Source organism: Castor canadensis, chromosome 7 (genome assembly GCF_047511655.1).
Source record: "Castor canadensis chromosome 7, mCasCan1.hap1v2, whole genome shotgun sequence".
NCBI classification, from domain to species: domain Eukaryota; kingdom Metazoa; phylum Chordata; class Mammalia; order Rodentia; family Castoridae; genus Castor; species Castor canadensis.
Genome location: NC_133392.1, coordinates 79,449,685 through 79,456,732, shown reverse-complemented (window position 1 = coordinate 79,456,732; position 7,048 = coordinate 79,449,685).

The following is a 7,048-nucleotide window of genomic DNA, read 5'->3' as shown; positions in this document are numbered from 1 at the left end:
GGTCCATTGTCTGATTGCAGGGAGGCCGGGAGGCCAAACCGTGGGATAATATCTGTGACCAGAATTGTTGTTACTGTGGAGGCCCTTTTGTTAGTTGTAGGGAAGGCTTCTACCCATCCTGTGAAGGTGTCTACCAGTACCAAGAGGTATTTAATTTTCTTTGCTGGGGGCATATGGGTAAAGTCCACCTGCCAGTCCATGGTAGGAAGGCATCCCCTGGCTTGGTGGGTAAGAAAGGGAGGGGGTCTGATATTGGAGTTGGGGTTTGTGTGCTGGCAAATTGAGCAGGATTGGGTAATCTGTTTAAGGTATGTATGTCTCCCAGAGATAGGGAAAGGGATTGGAGGAGAAAGGTGTAAAGAACATGAAGATTAGGATGAAAAAGCGTATGTAAATAGGAGAGAAGAGTTTTAACTTCAGAAGGGGGGAGAGAGTGTTTAGTAAGGGGAGGAGGAAGCTGGGATAAGGGGGTACATGGCCAATTGGGGTGCAGTTTGGAGGGCTGCTCGCTTGGTTATTTCCTCTGGTAATTATGGAAGAGTCAGTTTGGTGGGCTTTGCAATGAGTAATGCCCACCCGGAAAGGGAGGCATGAAGCCTCTAAGACCTGGGCTATTAAGGCAGTGTTGATAATGGGAGTTCCCCTTGTAGTTAGGAATCCCCTTTCCTTCCAGATAGCAGAGTGGGACAATAAAGTGTGAAATGCATACTTAGAGTCAGGGTAAATGTTGACAGCTTTGTCTTTTGCCAGGGTTAGAGCTCTGGTCAGGGCAGTTAATTCTGCCCTTTGGGAAGTAGTACCCAAAGGAAGAGGGGATGCCTCAATGATGGTGGAATCAGACACGATAACATATCCAGCTCTTTGCTGTCCATTGTGAACGAAGGAGCTGCCATCAATGAACCAAGTGTAGTCAGCCTGAAAAAGGGTGCCCTCCTGAATGTGGTCTGGGCAGGGGAGGAGCTCCTCAAGGATCTCAGGGCAGGAGTGAACTAGGGGTGTTGAAGAGAGAGGAAGAAGAGTGGCTGGATTAAGTGGGGGACACGAGATGAAAGTTAGGGTGGGATCCTCGAGGCCAAGGCCACCTAGAGGGATAAGATATGGGAGGGGGGCATAGAGTAAAGACCCTTATATGTGAGGAGTTCCAAGAGGCTTATGGGGGAGCAAACAGTAAGGGGGGACCCAAAGGTAAGCTTTTTACTTTCTTGAATTAGGAGAGAGGCAGCTGCCAGGGCCCTAAGGCATGGGGCCCACCCCCTGGTTGTGGGGTCTAACTGTTTGGAGAGGTATGCTACTGCAGCAAAGGAAGGCCCTATGTTGCATCCTAAAACTCCTAGGGCAAACCTTTGCCACTCAGAGACATAAAGGAAAAAAGGATGAGTGAGGTCCAGCAGGTGAAGTGCTGGGGCTTGTAACAGGGCTTGTAAGAGAGACTTGAAATGGCCTGACACAGGCTGAGAGGGATCCAGGGACTCTTGGATGGGGCCCCTGGATGCCTCATATAGAGGTTTGGCCATTAGACTGAAGTTGGGCACCCAGGCTCTGAGGTAGCCAGTCAGGTTGAGGAAGGAGAGAATTTCAGCCTTGGTGGTGGGGGCAGGGAGAGATGCTAACAAGGCCTTAAGATCTAGGGTGATAGCCTTATGAGTAGGGGAGATAGATAGGCCTAGGTAAGTCACCTGGGTGAGAGACAGTTGAGCCTTGTTAGGGGACACCCGTTATCCCTTTTCTCCCAGAAAATTAAGCAGGAGGGCAGTGTGTTGTTGGCTATCCTTGAGAGAGGGGCTGCAGAGAAGGAGATCATTTACCTACTGGAGAAGTTTACTTGGGGAGAGATGGAGGGTAAGGAGGTCCCTAGCCAGAGCTTGTCCAAAGAGGTGAGGACTGTCCCAGAACCCCTGAGGAAGAACAGTCCAGGTCAACTGTTGGGAAGTATGAGAATCTGGATCAGTCCAGGTGAAGGCAAAGTGGTTTTGGGACTGTGGGTGGACAGGGATAGTGAAGAAAGCATCTTTTAAGTCCAGGACTGTGAAATGGGTGGTGGTACCAGGGATGAGAGACAGGAGAGTGTAGGGGTTGGGCACCACAGGGTGTATAGGAGTCACTGCTGCATTGATCAAGTGGAGATCCTGTACCAACTGATAAGACCCATTGGGCTTTTTTACAGGCAGAATAGGAGTGTTATAGGGAGAATGAGTTGGGTGAAGCAGGCCCTTAGAGAGAAGCTCCAAGATAATAGGCTTTAGACCCTGTAGGTGGGTTAGAGAGATGTGATATTGAGATTGGTTTGGGAAAGTAGAAGGATCTTTGAGAGTAATGACAACTGGCTCATAATGTGAGAGGGGTTTTTGAGATCCATACAATGGGGTCCACCAATGTTGCTGGTAAGGGCAAGAAGTTGGGAGAATCTTGTGGAAGCAAGGCACCTATGATGGCGAGGAGGGACCGAGGATGGAGATGAGGGGTTGATGGGTCGTGGCTTTTGTGGGGATAAATGTAAGGTGAGGGTGGCCTGAAATTTTGTTAAAGTGTCTCTACCTAAGAGTGGAATGGGACAATTAGGCACTAGGAAGGAATGGGTAAGAGGGTATCTCCCAGTATGCAAGTTAAGGGAAAGGTCATTAAGGGCTGGGTAGGAGTTCCCTCCACCCCAACTATGGAGGTTGAAGAAGGCTTGGTAGGTCCCCAGAACTCCTGCAAGGCAGAAAAAGTGGCGCTGGTGTCTATGAGGAGAGAGAAAGGCCTACTGTCAATGATGGCCATTACCCTGGGCTCCTGTGAAGTTATGGTCATCGGGCCTGGGAGTCCCGGGCTCTGTCAGTCTTCTGCCATGGTTGCTAGTCCTAGAAAATCAGTTAGGGAGGAGGAACATTGAGGGCGTCTAGACCCCCTGCCTTGAGAGGTAGAGGGGCAGTCCCTCGCCCAGTGGCCCTCCTGTTTGCACTTAGGACATGGTCCTGGTGGGTGGTGTATCTTAGGATAGGCACGGGCCCAGTGTCCCTTAAGGCCACACTGAAAACACAGGCCAGGAGGTATTTAGGATTTTCCCTGGCCTTGTAAGTTGGAAGCTGAGGGATTTTGTCAAAGGGCTTGGGCCAACATCTGGAATTTAGTCTTATCTCTCCTCTCTTTATTAACCCTTTGCTGTTCCTCATGGTGATTATAAACCTTAAAAGCCACATTTAGAATTTCAGCCTGTGGAGTCTGAGGACCATTTTTCAGTCATTTTAACTTTTTTCTTATATCTGGGGCTGACTAGGAGATAAAATGGGTCATAAGAATAATTGTTCCATCTTGTGTTTCAGGATCAACTTTGGTATGGGGTCGTAGCACCTCTGTGAGTCAGTACAAGAAACTGGCTGGAGTTTCTTTTTCCTCTTGTTGAACTTCCCTGAGTTTATCAAAATTAACAACCTTTTGGGCAGCCCTCTTTAACCCTGCCACTAGGCAGGTGACCATGTGGTCTCTGGAAGTTGTGTCATTAGTTTGATAGTCCCAATGGGGTTCTGCTCTGGAACTGCCAATGTTCCCATTGGTTGGGCAGGGGTGATGTGGTACATCTCATATGCATGTATTTTAGGCACTTTCCAGACCCTTTGTCTCTCTTCTGGAAGGAGAGTTGAGGAGAGGATGGTATAAATGTTATGCCAGGTGAGGCTATAAGATTGGGCCAAATATTGAAATTCTTTAATATAAGAGTCAAGGTTAGTGGTGAAGGAACCAAGGCATTTTTCAATGTGAGACAGGTCTGTGAAAGAAAAGGGAACATGAACTCGCATGATACCCTCGGTGCCAGCCACCTCTCGGAGGGGTTAGAGGGAAACCGGTTGGCTGGGGGGTCCATGAGAGCGAGTGTGTGGGGGACTCAGGGGATCCAGTGGTTCTGAGTTGGTAGGAGGGTGGGGGGAAGGGGAAGCGGAGGGAGGAGTGGAGGAAGGGGTGGGAGGAGGGGCAGGGGAAGCAGTAGAAGGAGCAGTGGAAGAAGGGACAGGGGCCAATGGTTGAACAATGGCAGCCCGAGTCTGATAGGGCAGAGGCTCATCAGCAGGATTGAAAGTAGGGAAAGCGTTGGAATCAGGGAGGGTAGTTGGGGTCTTTGTAGCCAGAAGGACCTGGGTAGGGGAGCAAGGGGTACAGAGAGAAGGTTTAGAGTGGAGGTAAGAGAAGGCCTGGACATAGGGAATCTCCTTCCACTTTCTAGTACGTTCGCAGAAGTTATAGAGATCCCTGAGAATGTTAGGGTTGAGCATGCCGTTAAGCAGCCAATTTGAGTCATTGTCCAATTGGTATTGTGGCCAAGCCTGATTGGAAAGAAGAATGAGTTTTTGGGCTATGAGATCAGGTGAGAGCCATAAGGGCTCAAGGTTGGCCAGTAGGCAGCCCAAAGGAGGGTCTGAGGGAATTTTGGAAGGTCCAGTCCCCATGGTGCAACTTGGTCCGAGGAAGAATATGGTGGGTGTCGCCAAGATATTGCTTTCCTGGATGAAACAGAGGAGTGGAGGACCTCAAGGGAATGTCTTCACTGAGAGGATTGTCCACACCCCCAGGAACCTGGTTCCTGGGGGGAATGAGCTGGGACCTAGTACTATGATCTTGACCACCCGAGAGAGAGAGAGAAACACAACTTATGGCACAGCAGCATGAGGGAACTCACCAAGGGAGGACTGAGGAAATCAACTGGTGGTGGGTGAGTAATGGGAGTGCACTGGCCTTGAGGAGATTCCCTGTGAGCGAGAGTGGCAATGGCGGCACTAGTCTGGGGTCTGGGTCTGCAGCAAAGCAGCTCAAATCCTAGTAAGTTTATCCAAGCTTAAGGAAGGCAGCTCCCACCTATGTGGCTTTGGCAGGCCAGTATAATCCCCCGACCAGGCACCCCTATATAGAGGATGTCTGCCAAAGTAGGCTTGGGAGCGCAGCGTATATCGGGAGGGCCTGAATTTACTGATTGGGAGAGCAAGATCGATGCCAGAAGCTTACCTGGTCCCGGGTTTCAGCACCAAAATGTTAGGAAAATGCCACACACTGCACACAAAGGAGGCTCATGAGAGGTAGCTCATGTCCAGAAGTTTAATAAGCAGCCTGGCTGGCCAAGAAAAAATGGCACCGCAGCTTCTCTCAGTGGGTCTGGCCTTAAGTAGCATTTGGGAGAAAGCAAAGGCTAGGGACAGGCAAAGGGAGGTGGCAGGAGATAAGGGACAGTGGGGCTTTGTTCTGCAAAGGATGAGACCAACTGCGGTTCAGGCTGCAGAATGGTGGCAAGGGGCAGTTCTTATCAAAGTTGGCTTACTATCTGTGAACTACTGTAGCCTTTTGAGGCAGAGAGTCATAGTCAATGTAACATAAAACCTAGGATAGATGCCCTGCAGTTTGCAAGCTGGTTCCCATGGAGATTCAGAGAAAGCATGACTTTCACTGCCTCTGCATATGGGGAGGTGGCGCATCAAAGGCACATTTCCAGGTTTGCTTAGAAATCAGAACATCTTACAGAACTGGGCATAACTTCCAGGATGAGGGTAGTCTTGCAAAAGTGTGAAGCAGCCCCACCCCAGGGTCCCCAGCTGAGGAGTGGCTTAGAACTTAGTTACTGACATACTGGCATGCACCCCTTTTAGTAGACAGCTAGTCCTCTGTATCTATGTTTCTATTAAAAGTGGGCAAATAATAGAAACATTGATTTCCAAGCAATGATGAAGAGTCTCTGTAGAAACATGAGCCTCCCAAATGTGTTCTGTGTGTTCCAGATGCACAGACCATCCGTCCCTTCTGCACAGCTGATCCCTCACGATCAGGCTGCACAACAGGTCCTGGAAGCACCCTATGTGTGACCATTGACCCGCTGGACTTGGAGGTGAAGGCTCCAAGTCCATGGGCAGTTCAGGGTAACTGGGTGGTGGTAGCAAAGTCACTGAAGGCCAAGGGGCCAGGACAGCCAACAGGCAAAGGCAGCAGAGAAGGCTGGGGTCTCCAGGGATTTTGGTAATGGCTTAGTCATTGGAGGAAGCCAACAGCCACAACCCTGCCTGAGACGCCAGGTCGTGTGGATGTGTGGACCCGAACTCCTGGCACCTCAGTGACAGCCTCCTCTGCCTCCTGCTGAGGCTCCCTCTGCCTTTCCAACCTCTCTGTTCTGAGTCATTCAGTGAGAGCAGCCATATGGGGATTGTGAAAACTGTCTAACAGGAACCATTGCTAGGAAATTGGGGTTTGACAGTGGGGCTCCTGGGAAGTCAGGGCCCAGGAAGGGGAGCACAGCAAGGCAGGCCTGATCTAAGGATCAGTAGAGTCCTTAGCCTCTCCTGATGGGCTTCTGAGTAAACAGGCAGACTATTTGTCCTGGGTTCTTTGTTTCCCAAGTACATCTGGGAACATTTTCTCTTGTCAGCCTCATGGACTCTGCAAGCAGGGAAAGAAAGGCAGTTGAACTGAATAGTTCAGGTGGTTTCAAACCATTTCTTTTTTTTTTTTTTTTTTGTTTTGGTGGCACTGGGGTATGAACTCAGGGCCTTACACTTGCTAGGCAGGTGCTTTTACTCTTACTGCTTGAGCCACCCCACTGCCCTTTTTTGTGATGGGTTTTTTCTAGATAGGGTCTTGCAAACTATTTGCCCAGGCTGGCCTTGAACCACAATCCTCCTGATCTCTGCCTCCTGGGTAGCTAGGATTACAGGCATGAGCTGCCAGTGCTGGCTCAAATCATTTGTGTGTCAATGGAAAACCCCCACACGCCTTTCATCTGCAGCAAATTTCTTCTAATTGCTTCCTTTAACTGATGACCAAGTGTGTTTCTCAGAAGAGGTTGGGGTGTTGTGGACAGGCCCCCCAGTCTGCAGGCTCCACGAATTCCTATGGTGGCCCTGTGACCTGTGTGAGCCTTTGCTTTGACTCAGTGTCATGGTTTCTTCACAAAGGATGAAGGGAACATCTCCTGTTCTGCATCTTTACATCCTCATGAAATCATTCACTTTCCTCTGCTGTTTCCATCCTGTGCTGGGTGCAAGCCACTAGGACAGGAAGTTTTAGAAAAGTGAGTCCCCAGACCCAATCTTCATTC